This window comes from Procambarus clarkii, chromosome 21 (genome assembly GCF_040958095.1).
Source record: "Procambarus clarkii isolate CNS0578487 chromosome 21, FALCON_Pclarkii_2.0, whole genome shotgun sequence".
In the NCBI taxonomy this organism is placed as follows: domain Eukaryota; kingdom Metazoa; phylum Arthropoda; class Malacostraca; order Decapoda; family Cambaridae; genus Procambarus; species Procambarus clarkii.
Genome location: NC_091170.1, coordinates 44,904,397 through 44,926,896, shown reverse-complemented (window position 1 = coordinate 44,926,896; position 22,500 = coordinate 44,904,397). Strand labels below are relative to the sequence as shown.

The following is a 22,500-nucleotide window of genomic DNA, read 5'->3' as shown; positions in this document are numbered from 1 at the left end:
CAGGCACAAGGATCCAGTACAGGCACAAGGATCCAGTACAGGCGCAATGATCCAGTACAGGCACAAGGATCCAGTACAGGCACAAGGATCCAGTACAGGCACAAGGATCCAGTACAGGCACAAGGATCCAGTACAGGCACAAGGATCCAGTACAGGTACAATGATCCAGTACAGGCACAAGGATCCAGTACAGGCACAAGGATCCAGTACAGGCACAAGGATCCAGTACAGGCACAAGGATCCAGTACAGGTACAATGATCCAGTACAGGCACAAGGATCCAGTACAGGCACAAGGATCCAGTACAGGCACAAGGATCCAGTACAGGCACAATGATCCAGTACAGGCACAAGGATCCAGTACAGGCACAAGGATCCAGTACAGGCACAAGGATCCAGTACAGGCACAAGGATCCAGTACAGGCACAAGGGTCCAGTACAGGCACAAGGATCCAGTACAGGTACAATGATCCAGTACAGGCACAAGGATCCAGTACAGGCACAAGGATCCAGTACAGGTACAATGATCCAGTACAGGCACATGTATCCAGTACAGGCACAATGATCCAGTACAGGTACAATGATCCAGTACAGGCACAAGGATCCAGTACAGGCACAAGGATCCAATACAGGCACAAGGATCCAGTACAGGTACAATGATCCAGTACAGGCACATGTATCCAGTACAGGCACAATGATCCAGTACAGGCACAAGGATCCAGTACAGGCACAAGGGTCCAGTACTGGCACAAGGGTCCAGTACAGGCACAAGGGTCCAGTACAGGCACAAGGATCCAGTACAGGCACAAGGATCCAGTACTGGCACAAGGATCCAGTACAGGCACAAGGATCCAGTACTGGCACAAGGATCCAGTACTGGCACATGGATCCAGTACAGGCACAAGGATCCAGTACTGGCACAAGGATCCAGTACAGGCACAAGGGTCCAGTACTGGCACAAGGATCCAGTACAGGTACAATGATCCAGTACAGGCACATGTATCCAGTACAGGCACAATGATCCAGTACAGGCACAAGGGTCCAGTACTGGCACAAGGATCCAGTACAGGTACAATGATCCAGTACAGGCACATGTATCCAGTACAGGCACAAGGATCCAGTACAGGCACAAGGATCCAGTACAGGCACATGTATCCAGTACAGGCACAAGGATCCAGTACCCGCTGGAACTGGCCGACCTTGGCCAGACACTAACAAATTTCCAGCTTGGCTCGGGATACTAGCGAGAGGACACATGTGTAGGACACGTTTATAAACATGTACAACTTTCTATCCTTATCTGTATAGTAAGCCAGGAATACTACACTGGCAGTGATGTTTTTGTAGACATTAAAACCCTACTGGTGGCGTGATCCTGATCCTAATGGTCGGGGAAGACGGCGCTCGGGGTCTGTAAACCCATCTCATGCCCCAGAGTAAAGAACGTTGGAGGGAGGACTGAGGAAGACTGAGATTTGGACAGAGGAAGACGGGTAGAAACTGATTAAAACATGACTGAGGACAGGAAGTCTGGAGTGTGAAGTATGAAGACTAGTTTATACTGAAATGAGGACTGAGGAAGACTAGAGTAAGGACTGAATAAGTCCTTACTCCATTCGTATGTAAGACTAGACGTAGGGTTGAATAAGATTATCTGACAGTTTTCTGTTGTCTTTAATAAGACAACAGAAAACTGAGGAAGACTGCAGTGAGAATTAAATATTTGTACAGCTGTAGCAGTGAAGAATTTCCCTGTGAATATAAAACTTTCCCTTGTTTCTCATAACTAAATGGTTCCGGGTTCGATTCCCCGGCAGGACGAGACGTTTTGGCTCTGCCCGAAACGCTATGCGTGTTAGTGGCTTTGCATGAATGTAAAATACCAATCTTATGTAATCTCGCCAACCCATTGTACCTTCTTGCCAAAAAATTATTATAATTATAGTTATTATTATTGTTATAGTTATTATTATTATTATTATTATTATTATTTTATAATTATAATTATTTATATTTATATTTTTATCTATAACTATAATAATATTATTAATATTGTTATTATTGTTATTATTATTATTATAATTATTATAGAGGAGAGCAGAATGGGAAACATAATATCTGATTTTAGAAAGTATACCAACCGTTTTTGAGACTTTCTTGGTAATGTGTTGTATGTGGGCGCTGAAGTTGAGTCTCTTGTCTATGTATAGGTCAAAGAACTTTCCATAATTTTTATTGCTAATGTTAACATTGTTTATTTGAAGTTGAATTTGATTCGATGATTTATTACCAAATAAGATGTCCAAGGTCTTTTTTATATTAAGTGTGAGTCAGTGGGTTGACATCTATGAGTGGACTTTTTTTAAATTCAGTATTTGCAGAATTATTTAGAGTTTAGCGGTTGGAGTCAGAATAGATGAAGTTAGAATCGTCAGCAAATAGTAAAGTTTTTAGAAAGTTAGAAACAGTTGGCAAATCATTGATGTATATAAGAAATAGGAGAGGTACCAAGATGCTGCCATGTGGCACCCCTTCTGTCAATAGTAGAGTGGGGGAGGTTATGTTATTGATGACTACATATTTGTGTCTGTCGCTGAGATAGAAAGAAATATAGTCCAGAGCAAGACCTCGGATACCATAGTGGGGGAAGTTTAAGAAAGAGGTAGTTATGGATTATAGTTTCAAAGGCCTTTCTCAGGTCAATGAAGAAACCAATTGAACTCATTTTTGTCAAGGGCTGTGTAGATTATATTAAGCAGACTAATAATGGCATCATTGATACTCTTTTAGGAACGGAAGCCAAACTGGCAGGGATTTAATATGTTGAATTTTACAAGGTAGGAATAGAGCTGTTTGTAAATAATATTTTCAAGTATTTTGAATGTATAGGTAAATTTGATATGGGTCTGTAATTGTTTATGTCAGCTATCTCGCCTCCTTTATGAACTGGCGTCACTCTTGCTTTTTTAAGGATATCAGGAAAAGTATGACACTCTAGAGAATTGTGGAATAGCAGAGCTATGGGTAGTGCAAGAGCAGGAGCAGCACTCTTAAACATTATAGATGGTATTTTTCTAATGCTCACATTAGAGAAATGCTCACATCCAATATTTAATGCTCACATCCAATATTTAATGCTCACATCCAATATTTAATGCTCACATCCAATATTTAATGCTCACATCCTATATTTAATGCTCACTTCCCATATTTAATGCTCACGTCCCATATTTACAGATCATGTCCCACATTTAATGCTCACATCCCATATATAATTATAACTTCCCATATTTAATGATCACGTCCCATATTTAATGCTCACATCCCATATTTAATGCCCATGTCCTATATTTAATGCTCATATCCCATATTTAGTGCTCACATCCCATATTTAATGCTCAGACCCCACATTTAATGCTCACATCCCATATTTAATGCTCAGACCCCACATTTAATGCTCACATCCCATATATAATTATAACTTCCCATATTTAATGCTCACATCCCATATTTAATGCTCACGTCCCATATTTACAGATCATGTCCCACATTTAATGCTCACATCCCATATATAATTATAACTTCCCATATTTAATGATCACGTCCCATATTTAATGCTCACATCCCATATTTAATGCCCATGTCTATATTTAATGCTCATATCCCATATTTAGTGCTCACATCCCATATTTAATGCTCAGACCCCACATTTAATGCTCACATCCCATATTTAATGCTCAGACCCCACATTTAATGCTCACATCCCATATATAATTATAACTTCCCATATTTAATGCTCACATCCCATATTTCATGCCCATGTCCCATATTTAGTGCTCACATCCCATATTTAATGCTCAGACCCCACATTTAATGCTCACATCCCATATTTAATGCTCACTTCTCATGTTTAATCACAGTTTGATGTGTAATAGTATTTTAAAATTTATTATTAATTAAAGCATCTGGGCAGTATTTATAGATCCTGCTAAATACCGACTGACACGCTTAACATGATCAGATTTGTTTGATAACAAGTGATTATTTTGTGATAACGTGTCACTTAACTGACAGGGAGTTAAGGGAGGGTTACGTAAGGTAACAGTGAGTGTGCATGACAGTGAGTAGCTTAATTTCATTACACTCACAGTTATCACTTCGTCATCGGAAGTCCAAATTTCCATCCGGCCTCCCATTATTCAATCCTTCCTACTAAATTGAAGGTACTTATAATAGCTATGGTGTCGAAAATACAAATAAGTCGTGATGGACCACCTGAAAGTTGACTTTTGTATTAGTGACTTTGGACAAACAGTAAATTTTTATATTAGTGTTGCTAATAAAAACTAGTCTAACTTCATCCTCCTAGGCCTAGTAAGTAAGTAATTATCAAAAGAAGACACCAAACCGGGAAGGCTATGTAGCACCATCAAATGTGCGGAATAATCAGAGGGCGCTAAATATCACTAAGGATGCTAATACGAAAACAGACGCACATAAGGCGAACGATATCAAAAGTATCCGATTCACCAAGAATTCTATCGAGGAACAAGCGGCCGCGAGGGACGGTCGGAAAACAAGACACACGCTCGTCCTGGAAGTCAGGACATTCAACAAGGACATACACGACCGTAAGAGGGACAATGCAATTTGGACAATAAGGAGCAGAGCGGCGCTCCTTATTGGAGCGACCTGCTCCAGTAAGGAGCAGGTCGGCCTTTCCCACCTCAAGAGTGTGGTGGTGGTGGTGAGGTGCCCCCCCCCCACACTGGTGGAGTGAGCGGCCTCTTATCACCACAAGACCTTAGCCTGAAGTGGCACTCGAGGTTGGTTGATACGGGTGATTGACACCCCAGTGCCACACTTATGGGATTAAATCTTATACGATCGTCACTAATCTTAAATAAGTAACACGTAAACGGCACTGACAGTCACGTGACACTTTAGTAATTCCTGAGGCAACAACATAACAACAACGTAACAATAACATAACAATAACATAACATAACAACAATGTAACAATAACATAACATAACATAACAACATAACATTAACATAACATAACAACGTAACAAAAACATAACAACAACGTAACAATAACATAACATAACATAACAACATAACAATAACATAACATAACAATATAACAATAACATAACAACATAACATAACATAACAACAACGTAACAATAACATAACATAACAACATAACAATAACATAACAACGTAACAATAACATAACATAACAACATAACATAACAACATAACATAACATAACAACAACGTAACAATAACATAACATAACAACATAACAATAACATAACAACAACGTAGCAATAACATAACATAACAACATAACAATAACATAACAACAACGTAGCAATAACATAACATAACAACATAACAATAACACAACAACCTAACAATAACATAACATAATACCAATGTAACAATAACAAAACATAACGTAACAATAACAATAACATAACAACGTGACAATAACAATAACATAACAACAACGTGACAATAACAATAACAAAACATAACGTAACAATAACAATAACATAACAACAACGTGACAATAACAATAACATAACAACAACGTAACAACAACATACCACAATAACAACAACAACATAAAATAACATACAAATAAAATATAAAATAATGCAATTAGTATTTTTTATAAATTGCTTAAAATTTCCTCCAATAAAATAAATATTTAAACTTGCATGAACTTCTAAGACTGATAAAGAAAGGTCAAACAAAATGCAAAATTAAAGAAGAAAAACACAAATAAAAATTAAATAAATTCAACAAAATCTCAACAGTTATTAAACCGCCACCATATATATATATATATATATATATATATATATATATATATATGTCGTACCTAGTAGCCAGAACTCACTTTTCAGCCTACTATTCAAGGCCCGATTTGCCTAATAAGCCAAGTTTTCCTGAATTAATATATTTACTATAATTTTTTTCTTATGAAATGATAAAGCAACCCTTTTCTCTATGTATGAGGTCAATTTTTTTTTATTGGAGTTAAAATTAACATAGATATATGACCGAACCTAACCAACCCTACCTAACCTAACCTAACCTATATTTATAGGTAAGGTTAGGTTAGGTAGCCAAAAAAGCTAGGTTAGGTTAGGTTAGGTAGGTTAGGTAGACGAAAAAACATTAATTCATGAAAACTTGGCTTATTAGGCAAATCGGGCCTTGAATAGTAGGCAGAGAAGTGCGTTCTGGCTATTAGGTACGACATATATATATATATATATATATATATATATATATATATATATATATATATATATATATATATATGTCAGACCATGTCAGACCACGGAGGAAAAATGAAACAGGAATTTCCTTAAGTACTTTCGTATATTAATACATCTTCAGAAGGAGTGCTTCTGTTTCATTTTTCCTCCGTGGTCTGACATTGTCACATTTTTAATCACGTGTTTATTTTCGTGATATACATATATATATATATATATATATATATATATATATATATATATATATATATATATATATATATATATATATATATATATATATATATATATATATATATATATATATATATATAACCTAACTTTTTCTGCTACCTAACCTAACCTATAAAGATAGGTTAGGTTAGGTTAGGCAGGGTTGGTTAGGTTCGGTCATATATCTACGTTAATTTTAACTCCAATAAAAAAAAATTGACCTCATACATAATGAAATGGGTAGCTTTATCATTTCATAAGAAAAAAAAATAGAGAAAATATATTAATTCATGAAAACTTGGCTTATTAGGCAAATCGGGCCGTGCATAGTAGGCTGAGAAGTGCGTTCTGGCTACTAGGTACAACATATATATATATATATTGTGACGATAATCTCCTTCAAGAGATTGAGCCTGCTCTTCCCTCCACAATTACGTCGTTGAAATTATATAAAACTACTATGGAAGAAATGTCCAACAACGACAACAACACCAGCAAGGTTTGCCAGCGAGCAAAACGTATGCAGCCAGAGACACCTGTTCAGACTCAAACCGCCAAACTACCTGTTGATCGCTACCGACTCCGCTGATTGGTCGCCGGTCTGGCTGCAACTGCACTCGCCCCCCCATACTACTTGATGTCTGGGGTCGCCACGACCTCAGACCTCAGAATATTCTGTGCTTCCGCAGTTACCACTCCTCCCGGCTAGACGTTAGCGTTTACTGAGAGAGGTGGTAGCTTAAAGCCAATATTCCAGCACCTTCCTTTATTTTTGTATTGCACTTCTTGTTATTTTGTCTTAACGTAACTTTTCATTGTGTCATTTAATTATTCTTATTATTTTGATTGATTGATTTTATTATACGAATTTGTTTGTCCATTTTTTCATGTTTTGATTTATTTAACGTAATTAAAATTTCATTGTTAAAGTTTACTTGTGTTTTGTGTGTCTTCTCCTTACCTTACCACAGACGAAGTTCCAGTTTTTCTATTTTTTTTTTATAACTATGTGACGAGGCCATACCCCTAGCCTTAAACAGCCGAACACCAACACGTTACCGTCACTATATATATATATATATATATATATATATATATATATATATATATATATATATATATATATATATATATATGTCGTACATATATATGAGTTAAAATTAACGTAGATATATGACCGAACCTAACCAACCCTACCTAACCTAACCTAACCTATCTTTATAGGTTAGGTTAGGTTAGCTAGCAGAAAAAGTTAGGTTAGGTAGGTTAGGTAGTCGAAAAAACATTAATTCATGAAAACTTGGCTTATTAGGCAAATTGGGCCTTGCATAGTAAGCTGAGAAGTGCGATCTGGCTACTAGGTACGACATATATATATATATATATATATATATATATATATATATATATATATATATATATATATATATATATATTATTATTATTAAATATGACCGAAAAAGTAAGATTAATAATAATAATAATAGTAGAATTATTAATCTTACTTTTTCGGTCATATTTAATAATATATGTCTACAGGAAAGACTGCTACCAAAATATACTTTATATATATATATATATATATATATATATATATATATATATATATATATATATATATATATATATATATATATATATGCGAACAAGCCTAAATGGTCCCCAGGACAATATGCAACTGAAAACTCACACCCCAGAAGTGACTCGAACCCATACTCCCAGGAGCAACGCAACTGGTATGTACAAGACGCCTTAATCCACTTGACCATCACGACCGGACAAAATGAGGTGATAGCCTAAGCTATTTGAACCACCCCACCGCCGGCACTCGGATAGTAATCTTGGGCATAGCATTTTACCAAATCACCTCATTCTTTGGGGCACACGTGAGGAACACAAATGCGAACAAGCCTGAATGGTCCCCAGGACAATATGCAACTGAAAACTCACACCCCAGAAGTGACTCGAACCCATACTCCCAGGAGCAACGCAACTGGTATGTACAAGACGCCTTAATCCACTTGACCATCACGACCGGACAAAATGAGGTGATAGCCTAAGCTATTTGAACCACCCCACCGCCGGCACTCGGATAGTAATCTTGGGCATAGCATTTTACCAAATCACCTCATTCTTTGGGGCACACGTGAGGAACACAAATGCGAACAAGCCTGAATGGTCCCCAGGACAATATGCAACTGAAAACTCACACCCCAGAAGTGACTCGAACCCATACTCCCAGGAGCAACGCAACTGGTATGTACAAGACGCCTTAATCCACTTGACCATCACGACCGGACAAAATGAGGTGATAGCCTAAGCTATTTGAACCACCCCACCGCCGGCACTCGGATAGTAATCTTGGGCATAGCATTTTACCAAATCACCTCATTCTTTGGGGCACACGTGAGGAACACAAATGCGAACAAGCCTGAATGGTCCCCAGGACAATATGCAACTGAAAACTCACACCCCAGAAGTGACTCGAACCCATACTCCCAGGAGCAACGCAACTGGTATGTACAAGACGCCTTAATCCACTTGACCATCACGACCGGACAAAATGAGGTGATAGCCTAAGCTATTTGAACCACCCCACCGCCGGCACTCGGATAGTAATCTTGGGCATAGCATTTTACCAAATCACCTCATTCTTTGGGGCACACGTGAGGAACACAAATGCGAACAAGCCTGAATGGTCCCCAGGACAATATGCAACTGAAAACTCACACCCCAGAAGTGACTCGAACCCATACTCCCAGGAGCAACGCAACTGGTATGTACAAGACGCCTTAATCCACTTGACCATCACGACCGGACAAAATGAGGTGATAGCCTAAGCTATTTGAACCACCCCACCGCCGGCACTCGGATAGTAATCTTGGGCATAGCATTTTACCAAATCACCTCATTCTTTGGGGCACACGTGAGGAACACAAATGCGAACAAGCCTGAATGGTCCCCAGGACAATATGCAACTGAAAACTCACACCCCAGAAGTGACTCGAACCCATACTCCCAGGAGCAACGCAACTGGTATGTACAAGACGCCTTAATCCACTTGACCATCACGACCGGACAAAATGAGGTGATAGCCTAAGCTATTTGAACCACCCCACCGCCGGCACTCGGATAGTAATCTTGGGCATAGCATTTTACCAAATCTTTACTCATTTTACTCAAAGAATGAGGTGATTTGGTAAAATGCTATGCCCAAGATTACTATCCGAGTGCCGGCGGTGGGGTGGTTCAAATAGCTTAGGCTATCACCTCATTTTGTCCGGTCGTGATGGTCAAGTGGATTAAGGCGTCTTGTACATACCAGTTGCGTTGCTCCTGGGAGTATGGGTTCGAGACACTTCTGGGGTGTGAGTTTTCAGTTGCATATTGTCCTGGGGACCATTCAGGCTTGTTCGCATTTGTGTTCCTCACGTGTGCCCCAAAGAATGAGGTGATTTGGTAAAATGCTATGCCCAAGATTACTATCCGAGTGCCGGCGGTGGGGTGGTTCAAATAGCTTAGGCTATCACCTCATTTTGTCCGGTCGTGATGGTCAAGTGGATTAAGGCGTCTTGTACATACCAGTTGCGTGGCTCCTGGGAGTATGGGTTCGAGTCACTTCTGGGGTGTGAGTTTTCAGTTGCATATTGTCCTGGGGACCATTCAGGCTTGTTCGCATTTGTGTTCCTCACGTGTGCCCCAAAGAATGAGGTGATTTGGTAAAATGCTATGCCCAAGATTACTATCCGAGTGCCGGCGGTGGGGTGGTTCAAATAGCTTAGGCTATCACCTCATTTTGTCCGGTCGTGATGGTCAAGTGGATTAAGGCGTCTTGTACATACCAGTTGCGTTGCTCCTGGGAGTATGGGTTCGAGTCACTTCTGGGGTGTGAGTTTTCAGTTATATATATATATATATATATATATATATATATATATATATATATATATATATATATATATATATATATATATATATATATATATATATATATATATATATATATATATATATATATATATATATATATGCGAACAAGCCTGAATGGTTATATATATATATATATATATATATATATATATATATATATATATAATATATATATATATATACAGTTATATATATATATATATATATATATATATATATATATATATATATATATATATATATATATATATATATATATATATATATATATATATATATATATATATATATATATATATATATATGCGAACAAGCCTGAATGGTTATATATATATATATATATATATATATATATATATATATATATAATATATATATATATATACAGTTATATATATATATATATATATATATATATAATATATATATATATATACAGTTATATATATATATATATATATATATATATATATATATATATGTCGTACCTAGTAGCCAGAACTCACTTCTCAGCCTACTATTCAAGGCCCGATTTGCCTAATAAGTCAAGTTTTCCTGAATTAATATATTTACTATAATTTTTTTCTTATGAAATGATAAAGCAACCCTTTTCTCTATGTATGAGGTCATTTTTTTTTTATTGGAGTTAAAATTAACGTAGATATATGACCGAACCTAACCAACCCTACCTAACCTAACCTAACCTATATTTATAGGTAAGGTTAGGTTAGGTAGCCAAAGAAAGCTAGGTTAGGTTAGGTTAGGTAGGTTAGGTAGACGAAAAAACATTAATTCATGAAAACTTGGCTTATTAGGCAAATCGGGCCTTGAATAGTAGGCTGAGAAGTGCGTTCTGGCTATTAGGTACGACATATATATATATATATATAACTGTATATATATATATATATATATATTATATATATATATATATATATATATATATATATATATATATATATATATATATATATATATATATATATATATATATATATATATAACCATTCAGGCTTGTTCGCATATATATATATATATATATATATATATATATATATATATATATATATATATATATATATATATATATATATATGCGAACAAGCCTGAATGGTTATATATATATATATATATATAATATATATATATATATATATATACAGTTATATATATATATATATATATATATATATATATAACTGAAAACTCACACCCCAGAAGTGACTCGAACCCATACTCCCAGAAGCAAAGCAACTGGTATGTACAAGACGCCTTAATCCACTTGACCATCACGACCGGACATAATGTGGTGATAGCCGAGGCTATTTGAACCACCCCACCGCCGGCACTCGGATAGTTATCTTGGGCATAGCATTTTACCAAATCACCTCATTCTTAGGGGCACACGTGAGGAACACAAATGCGAACAAGCCAGAATGGTCCCCTGGACAATATGCAACTGAAAACTCACACCCCAGAAGTGACTCGAACCCATACTCCCAGAAGCAAAGCAACTGGTATGTACAAGACGCCTTAATCCACTTGACCATCACGACCGGACATAATGTGGTGATAGCCGAGGCTATTTGAACCACCCCACCGCCGGCACTCGGATAGTTATCTTGGGCATAGCATTTTACCAAATCACCTCATTCTTAGGGGCACACGTGAGGAACACAAATGCGAACAAGCCAGAATGGTCCCCTGGACAATATGCAACTGAAAACTCACACCCCAGAAGTGACTCGAACCCATACTCCCAGAAGCAAAGCAACTGGTATGTACAAGACGCCTTAATCCACTTGACCATCACGACCGGACATAATGTGGTGATAGCCGAGGCTATTTGAACCACCCCACCGCCGGCACTACTATCCGAGTGCCGGCGGTGGGGTGGTTCAAATAGCCTCGGCTATCACCACATTATGTCCGGTCGTGATGGTCAAGTGGATTAAGGCGTCTTGTACATACCAGTTGCTTTGCTTCTGGGAGTATGGGTTCGAGTCACTTCTGGGGTGTGAGTTTTCAGTTGCATATTGTCCAGGGGACCATTCTGGCTTGTTCGCATTTGTGTTCCTCACGTGTGCCCCTAAGAATGAGGTGATTTGGTAAAATGCTATGCCCAAGATAACTATCCGAGTGCCGGCGGTGGGGTGGTTCAAATAGCCTCGGCTATCACCACATTATGTCCGGTCGTGATGGTCAAGTGGATTAAGGCGTCTTGTACATACCAGTTGCTTTGCTTCTGGGAGTATGGGTTCGAGTCACTTCTGGGGTGTGAGTTTTCAGTTGCATATTGTCCAGGGGACCATTCTGGCTTGTTCGCATTTGTGTTCCTCACGTGTGCCCCTAAGAATGAGGTGATTTGGTAAAATGCTATGCCCAAGATAACTATCCGAGTGCCGGCGGTGGGGTGGTTCAAATAGCCTCGGCTATCACCACATTATGTCCGGTCGTGATGGTCAAGTGGATTAAGGCGTCTTGTACATACCAGTTGCTTTGCTTCTGGGAGTATGGGTTCGAGTCACTTCTGGGGTGTGAGTTTTCAGTTGCATATTGTCCAGGGGACCATTCTGGCTTGTTCGCATTTGTGTTCCTCACGTGTGCCCCTAAGAATGAGGTGATTTGGTAAAATGCTATGCCCAAGATAACTATCCGAGTGCCGGCGGTGGGGTGGTTCAAATAGCCTCGGCTATCACCACATTATGTCCGGTCGTGATGGTCAAGTGGATTAAGGCGTCTTGTACATACCAGTTGCTTTGCTTCTGGGAGTATGGGTTCGAGTCACTTCTGGGGTGTGAGTTTTCAGTTGCATATTGTCCAGGGGACCATTCTGGCTTGTTCGCATATATATATATATATATAAATATATATATATATATATATATATATATATATAACTGTATATATATATATTATATATATATATATATATAACCATTCAGGCTTGTTCGCATATATATATATATATATATATATATATATATATATATATATATATATATATATATATATATATATATATATATATATATATATATATGCGAACAAGCCTGAATGGTTATATATATATATATATATATATATATATATATATATATATATATATATATATATATATATATACAGTTATATATATATATATATATATATATATATATATATATATATATATATATATATATATATATATATATATATATATATATATATATAACTGTATATATATATATATATATATATATATATATATATAACCATTCAGGCTTGTTCGCATATATATATATATATATATATATATATATATATATATATATATATATATATATATATATATATATATATATACATATATATATATATATATATATATATATATATATATATATATATATATATATATATATATATATATAAAGTATATTTTGGTAGCAGTCTTTCCTGTAGACATATATTATTAAATATGACCGAAAAAGTAAGATTAATAATTCTACTATTATTATTATTATTAATCTTACTTTTCGGTCATATTTAATAATAATATATATATATATATATATATATATATATATATATATATATATATATATATATATATATATATATATATATATATATATATATATATATATATGTCGTACCTAGTAGCCAGAACTCACTTCTCAGCCTACTATTCAAGGCCCGATTTGCCTAATAAGCCAAGTTTTCCTGAATTAATATATTTACTATAATTTTTTTCTTGTGAAATGTTAAAGCAACCCTTTTCTCTATGTATGAGGTCAATTTTTTTTTATTGGAGTTAAAATTAACGTAGATATATGACCGAACCTAACCAACCCTACCTAACCTAACCTAACCTATATTTATAGGTAAGGTTAGGTTAGGTAGCCAAAAAAAGCTAGGTTAGGTTAGGTTAGGTAGGTTAGGTAGACGAAAAAACATTAATTCATGAAAACTTGGCTTATTAGGCAAATCGGGCCCTGCATAGTAGGCTGAGAAGTGCGTTCTGGCTATTAGGTACGACATATATATATATATATATATATATATATATATATATATATATATATATATATATATATATATATATATATATATATGTCGTACCTAATAGCCAGAACGCACTTCTCAGCCTACTATTCAAGGCCCGATTTGCCTAATAAGCCAAGTTTTCATGAATTAATGTTTTTTCGTCTACCTAACCTACCTAACCTAACCTAACCTAGCTTTTTTTGGCTACCTAACCTAACCTTACCTATAAATATAGGTTAGGTTAGGTTAGGTAGGGTTGGTTAGGTTCGGTCATATATCTACGTTAATTTTAACTCTAATAAAAAAAAATTGACCTCATACATAGAGAAAAGGGTTGCTTTATCATTTCATAAGAAAAAAATTATAGTAAATATATTAATTCAGGAAAACTTGGCTTATTAGGCAAATCGGGCCTTGAATAGTAGGCTGAGAAGTGAGTTCTGGCTACTAGGTACGACATATATATATATATATATATATATATATATATATATATATATATATATATATATATATATATATATATATATATATATATATATATATATATATATATGTCGTACCTAGTAGCCAGATCGCACTTCTCAGCTTACTATGCAAGGCCCAATTTGCCTAATAAGCCAAGTTTTCATGAATTAATGTTTTTTCGACTACCTAACCTACCTAACCTAACCTAACTTTTTCTGCTACCTAACCTAACCTAACCTATAAAGGTAGGTTAGGTTAGGTTAGGTAGGGTTGGTTAGGTTCGGTCATATATCTACGTTATTTTTAACTCCAATAAAAAAAAATTGACCCTATACATAATGAAATGGGTAGCTTTATCATTTCATAAGAAAAAAAAATAGAGAAAATATATTAATTCAGGAAAACTTGGCTTATTAAGCAAATCGGGCCTTGCATTCTAGGCTGAAAAGTGCGTTCTGGCTACTAGGTACGACATATATATATATATATATATATATATATATATATATATATATATATATATATATATATATATATATATATATATATATATATATATATATATATGCGAACAAGCCTGAATGGTCCCCAGGACTATATGCAACTGAAAACTCACACCCCAGAACTGTGATGGTCCAGCGGATTAAGGCGTCCTGTAGATACCAGGTGCGTTGCTCCTGGGAGTATGGGTTCAAGTCAGACAGAATTACGATTACATTAACATAAGATGAGTATCGGAAAGAAGTTACGAGAATGATATTGCAATCAAGGCAAAAAAACAACCTAAACTATTACATAGCCATATAAGAAGGAAGATGTCGGTAAATGACCAAGTGACAAGACTGAGGAAAACAGAAGGGGCATATACAGAAAGTGACAAGGAAATCTGTGAGGTACTAAGTGCAAGTTTCCATTGAGTGTTCACAACAGAGCCTGAGCAGCTTCCATTGTTAGAAGGGATAACCCAGACAGAAGACTATCATATATAGAGGTGACAGCAGAGGAGGTAATTAAACAGTTGACAACACTGGATGCAACTAAAGCAGTTGGACCAGTCAAAGTATGACCGTGGATACTAAAAGAGGCAGTGCAGGCTCTCAGCTTGCCTCTGGCAATGATCTTTAATGAGTCACTTATGTCGGGAGATTTACCCAGTGGCTGGAAGAAGGCAAATGTCGTACCGATTTTCAAGAAAGGAGATAGGGAAGAGGCACGCAACTACAGACCCGTATCACTGACAAGCATCCCCTGCAAAATACTTGAAAGAATAATTAGGGTAAGACTTTTTGCACACCTGGAGAGATTTGGGTTTGTAAACAAACGCCAACATGGATTCTGGACAGGGAAATCATGCCTAACAAACCTTTTGGAATTCTATGATAAAATAACAAGGATAAGGCAGGACAGAGAAGGCTGGGCGGATTGCACATTTCTAGACTGCCAGTAGGCCTTTGATACAGTACCGCAAATGAGACTGCTATACAAACTTGAGAGGCAGGCAGGAGTAAGCAGAAAAGCCCTAGCATGGGTGAGGAATTACCTAACAGGAAGGAGCCAGAGAGTAATGGTAAGGGGCGAGAAGTCGGACTGGCGAACAGTAACAAGTGGAGTACCTCAAGGATCAGTGCTCGAACCAATCCTCTTTGTTATTCACGTAAATGATATGTTTACAGGAGTGGAATCCAACATGTCAATGTTTGCGGATGACGCAAAATTAATGAGAAGAGTTGTGACAGATGAGGATTGTAGGATTCTCCAAGAGGACCAGGACAGGTTGCAGAGATGGTCGGATAAATGGCTACTGGAGTACAACACGAGTAAATGTAAAGTTATGGAAATGGGATCAGGTGATAGGCGGCCAAAGAGACAGTACACAATGAAAGGGAACTGCCTACCTGTAACTATTCGAGAAAGAGACCTGGGAATGGACATAACACCTAACCTAACTCCTGAGGCGCATAAAAATAGGATAACGACAGCAGCGTACTCTACACTGGCGAAAGTGAGAACTTCATTCAGAAACCTAAGTGAGAAGGCTTTTAGGGCACTGTACACTGCCTATGTGAGACCAGTCTTAGAGTATGCCGCACCATCATTGAGTCCCCACCTGAAGAAATACAGAAGGAAACTGGAAAAGGTTCAGAAGTTTGCGACGAGGCTTGTCCCAGAGTTACGAGGGATGGGATATGAAGAGCGTCTGAAAGAACTGAACCTTGCGACACTAGAAAAAAGAAGGGAGTGAGGGGATATGATAGGAACATATAAAATACTCAGGGGAATTGACAAAGTGGAGATAGATGAAATGTTCACACGCAATAGTAACAGAACAAGAGGACATGTGTGGAAGCTGGAAACTCAGATGAGTCACAGAGATGTTAGGAAGTATTCTTTTAGCGTGCGGTTAGTGGAAAAATGGAATGCACTTAAGGAACAGGTTGTGGAAGCAAACTCTATTCATAATTTTAAGACTAGATATGATAGGGAAATGGGACAGGAGTCATTGCTGTAAACAACCGATGGCTACAAAGGCGGGATCTAAGAGTCAATGCTCGATCCTGCAAGCACAAATAGGTTAGTACACACACACACACACAAACACACTCACATACATACACTTGCGAGGTGTAAAACATTTTGCATGTGGTCACCAAACCCCGTCCACCCACAACCGTCTACTCCACAGTCGTGCCCCATCATCCCACACTGGACCCGCCATACCCGTCATCCCGGGAATTGTGAGATCACGGGTAATGTTCGCCCGGAGACCACCCACGCTACTGACGAGGCCGCTGTCATTGTTCAGAGTGACCCATAGGAAAGAAAATGGTCTTAAATTACACTTGACATAATCAGGACGGACATCAACACCAGTAGCCTTCAAGTCGCCAGTTGTTATAGTCACTGATGGCGTGGTGGTAATACTCGCCCCGCGCCTAACGAGCAATTTAATATGGTTAGAGTCCTGGCCAGAGAAGATTGAATGGGCACCAATTTGTAACTGTTCGCCCCTGCTCACCCAGCAGTAATTTGGTACATGATTATTAATCGATTTGCGGGTCGTGTTCCAGGGAAAACCAGAGGGTAAGGCTTACCATGAGCTATGGAGAAGAGAAAGCTCTCAGTCTGCTAACTGAAGTTAGAAGTCGTCTTCTGTATCAACCTGTGTGAAAAAAATCTGCTGGTAGATAGATACATCTACATACATCAGACCGTCGTGGTCAGCCCATTGACACCACTGAAGTCAAGTTCCTGTAGCGTCTGCAAAGTTCAGATTACACAAAGAATTGTTAATGTTTATACATTTAAAATTAAGTTAATAAACAAAATTACAGTGCATTAATTACCTTAAAGAAATGCACAATAACAGCATAAAGGATGTTTAAGGCTCCCTCTTATAATAATAATAATTAATTGTGTCGGGGGACAGGCAGCCAGAGTGTTTTCATTCACGTTAGGCTTTTATTAATGTCCCCCACCCCCCCACACCCCCCCAAGGTCGAAATACTCTCCCCGCCCAAGATACAATCCCACAACAAGCTGACTAACTCCTGAGTACCTACGTACTGCTAGGTGAACAGCTGCATTAGGTGAAAAGAAATATACCCAACCATATTTGTTTCTCCCAGGATTCGAACCCAGAATTCTTAACTGGATTATAATGGCTACTAATTGAATTATCCTCATGGGATGTATATATTATATCCCTTCAGAGCATTGAGTAATTTAGTTTTCATCCTACCAGCTGACTGTGTTCTGGTTCATGTGTGGTCGCCTACGGATACGAAGTTTTTGCATCTTTAGCCACCAACAGGTATTGACTTAATTGCAACTATCCCACTTGCAAGTGAACACAGCCGTAACCACCTGTAGGATGCTCATCCTAGTTAGGCTCTGGTCACTGGGCAGGTCACAGTGCCCCACATCCTGGTGAGGAGGAACAAATTCACGTGAGGTGGTCTGGACACAACAGCCCCCGTGGCCACTTTGGTGTTACTGTGGCCCTCCTGTGGTCCCCCCCCCCCCCTCCCCCGCCTCCGTCCAGCACGGACGGCATGAGTGACGCGTTCAGTGGTGAGGACGTGACCTGGGCTGAGTAAACACGCGCTGTGTGCTGCCTCTTTCATTCACCGAGCCTCGATTTTACTCACTGACTCACACTATTGAGAGAGCGGCGGAGGTGGTGATTGTGAGGGTAGCGGTGGGGGTGGTGATTGTGAGGGTAGCGGTGGGGGTGGTGATTGTGAGGGTGGCGGCGGGAGTGGTGATTGTGAGGGTGGCGGCGGGGGTGGTGATTGTGAGGGTGGCGGCGGGGGTGGTGATTGTGAGGGTGGCGGCGGGGGTGGTGATTGTGAGGGTAACGGTGGGGGTGGTGATTGTGAGGGTGGCGGCGGGGGTGGTGATTGTGAGGGGTAGCGGTGGGGGTGGTGATTGTGAGGGTGGCGGCGGGGGTGGTGATTGTGAGGGTGGCGGCGGGGGTGGTGATTGTGAGGGTAGCGGTGGGGGTGGTGATTGTGAGGGTGGCGGCGGGGGTGGTGATTGTGAGGGTGGCGGCGGGGGTGGTGATTGTGAGGGTAGCGGTGGGGGTGGTGATTGTGAGGGTGGCGGCGGGGGTGGTGATTGTGAGGGTGGCGGCGGGGGTGGTGATTGTGAGGGTAGCGGTGGGGGTGGTGATTGTGAGGGTGGCGGCGGGGGTGGTGATTGTGAGGGTGGGGGTGGTGATTGTGAGGGTGGCGGCGGGGTGGTGATTGTGAGGGTGGTGGCGGGGGTTGTGATTGTGAGGGTGGTGATTGTGAGGGTGGCGGCGGGGTGGTGATTGTGAGGGTGGCCGTAGGGGTGGTGATTGTGAGGGTGGCGGCGGGGGTAGTGATTGTGGGGGGTGGCGGCGGGGGTGGTGATTGTGAGGGGTGGCGGCGGGGGTGGTGATTGTGAGGGGTGGCAGCGGGGGTGGTGATTGTGAGGGGTGGCGGTGGGGGTGGTGATTGTGAGGGGTGGCGGCGGGGGTGGTTATTGTGATGGGTGACGGTGGGGGTGGTGATTGTGAGGGTGGCGGCGGGGGTGGTGATTGTGAGGGTGGCGGTGGGGGTGGTGATTGTGAGGGTAGCGGTGGGGGTGGTGATTGTGAGGGTGGTGATTGTGAGGGTGGCGGCGGGGGTGGTGATTGTGAGGGTAGCGGTGGGGGTGGTGATTGTGAGGGGTGGCGGTGGGGGTGGTGATTGTGAGGGGTGGCGACGGGGGTGGTGATTGTGATGGGTGACGGTGGGGGTGGTAATTGTGAGGGTGGCGGTAGGGGGTGGTGATTGTGAGGGTGGCGGCGGGGGTGGTGATTGTGAGGGTGGCGGTGGGGGTGGTGATTGTGAAGGTGGCGGTGGGGGTGGTGATTGTGAGGGTGGCGGCGGGGGTGGTGATTGTGAGGGTGACGGTGGGGGTGGTGATTGTGAGGGTGGTGATTGTGAGGGTGGCGGCGGGGGTGGTGATTGTGAGGGTAGCGGCGGGGGTAGTGATTGTGAGGGTGGCGGTAGGGGTGGTGATTGTGAGGGTGGTGGCGGGGATGGTGATTGTGAGGGGTGGCGGTAGGGGTGGTGATTGTGAGGGTGGCGGCGGGGGTGGTGATTGTGAGGGTGGCGGTAGGGGTGGTGATTGTGAGGGTGGCGGCGGGGGTGGTGATTGTGAGGGTGGCGGTAGGGGTCGTGATTGTGAGGGTGGCGGCGGGGGTGGTGATTGTGAGGGTGGCGGCGGGGGTGGTGATTGTGAGGGTGGCGGCGGGGGTGGTGATTGTGAGGGTGGCGGCGGGGGTGGTGATTGTGAGGGTGGCGGTGGGGGTGGTGATTGTGAGGGTGGCGGCGGGGGTGGTGATTGTGAGGGTGGCGGTGGGGGTGGTGATTGTGAGGGTGGCGGCGGGGGTGGTGATTGTGTGAGAGCGGAAACAGTTGTTCAATGGTGAGAGGGGAGACAATTTTGTGAATAGGTAGAGTGAAGGCGTCGAGAGGGGGGGAAGGGAAGGACGCAGCTGTTACTTCACGTGTAAACATCAGTACGCTTGTACAGGGCATGCAAGCATCAGCTCCTGGTCCCCACCTTTCAGTCGCCAGAAGCTGCAATGGTTTCCGACCCTTTGGTTTTACATCATACCTGTTCTTGAATATTTTTATACCGTCATCGTCACCTATCTCTCCCCGCAGCGCCTTCCTCAAGCTCCCTCTTCTTCCCCAGAAGAGGAGCCTCCATACACCCGTAGCTTGTGGGTCATCTGGGGCCAGATTCACGAAAGCACTTAAGCAAGCACTTACGACGGTGTACATCTTTCCTCAATCTTTGACGGCTTTGGTTACATTTATTAAACAGTTTGCAAACATGAAAACTTTCTATTCAACTGTTGTTCTTGTTATAAACAGCCTCCTGGTGCTTCGGAGCTCATTAACTGTTTAATAATTGTAAACAAAGCCGCCAAAGATTGAGAAAAGATGTACAGGTTCATATAAGTGCTTGTGTAACTGCTTCATGAATCTGGCCCCTGGAGTGTTAGCTCCACGTATGCGCCCTCGAGGCATTTGGTGTTTTGTCCACACTGTCAGGTTTAGTTGACTTATTATGCACCCCATACCCATCCTCTAGGCGGTAGTGGAAAGGGTTAAAGAGGCATATAATGGGTCAGTATCTGAACCCCAAAATATATTTAGATAATCAAATTACAGTCTTGATAAGCTAATTGCAGAATTTAATGTACATTATTACATCACTAATGGGTTCGAGACCAACCACAAGTACAGTCTCTAAGGTAAGCAACTTACATATGTCGTGTTACATATGTGGAGGCCTGTAAGAATTTCATGGGAGGGGGGGGGGGTGTTGTGATCATGTTGCCGATATTCCCTCAAGTTCCCCAAGCCTTCCCTCACAGTAGCAGCAAAACCTCTGAACTTTATCTTCCTTTTTTTTTTAATTCTACGTCGGGGTGTAGTTATGGTGTAAGACAGTGTACAGTACGTCTTGAAGGCTTCCTCACTGCTGCGTGAGCACAAGCTCTAGTGCACATGTGTGTTTTAAAGTACTAAATGGGCTTCCCTGTTCTCACCTTCCTCACCTAATTTCCTTCCCTCCCCATTTCTTCCCTCTCCCCCTGCATCTTACCCCATCACCCTTTCCTCTCCCCTCTATTTTTCCCCTCCATCATCTCCAGCCCCCTCTTTCCCTTTTTTAATCCCCTTATTTTCCTCTTCCCTATCTCACCTCTCCTCCACCACCTTCCTCCTCTCTTTCCCCCACCTCCTTCCTCTCACCCCTTATCCACTCCCATCTCCCCCTCTCTTCCCTCTACCATTCTCTCCCTCGCTCAGAACAAGCAGTATACACGCCCAGTACACACACACAATGTTACCACAACGTTATTTTACCGTCGTTACTCTGATACAACGTTGTCACTAGGTTGTAACAAGGTTGTAGTTGTGTTTTGTGTGTATTTGGCAGATAGCTAAAAAAAAGAAACTTGTGAATCTCCATCCAGAAAACCAAACTTCTATTTTAGACTTTATAGGTGTCGCAAACTTCTATTTTAGTCGCTTT

General features: G+C 40.2%; 1 protein-coding gene across 3 annotated transcripts in view; it reads left to right on the top strand.

Moving 5' to 3' along the window:
- The window catches only part of LOC123760576 (15-hydroxyprostaglandin dehydrogenase [NAD(+)]), a 154,126-nt gene that overhangs the window by 8,525 nt on the left and 123,101 nt on the right, over positions 1–22,500 (top strand). The window lies entirely within an intron of this gene.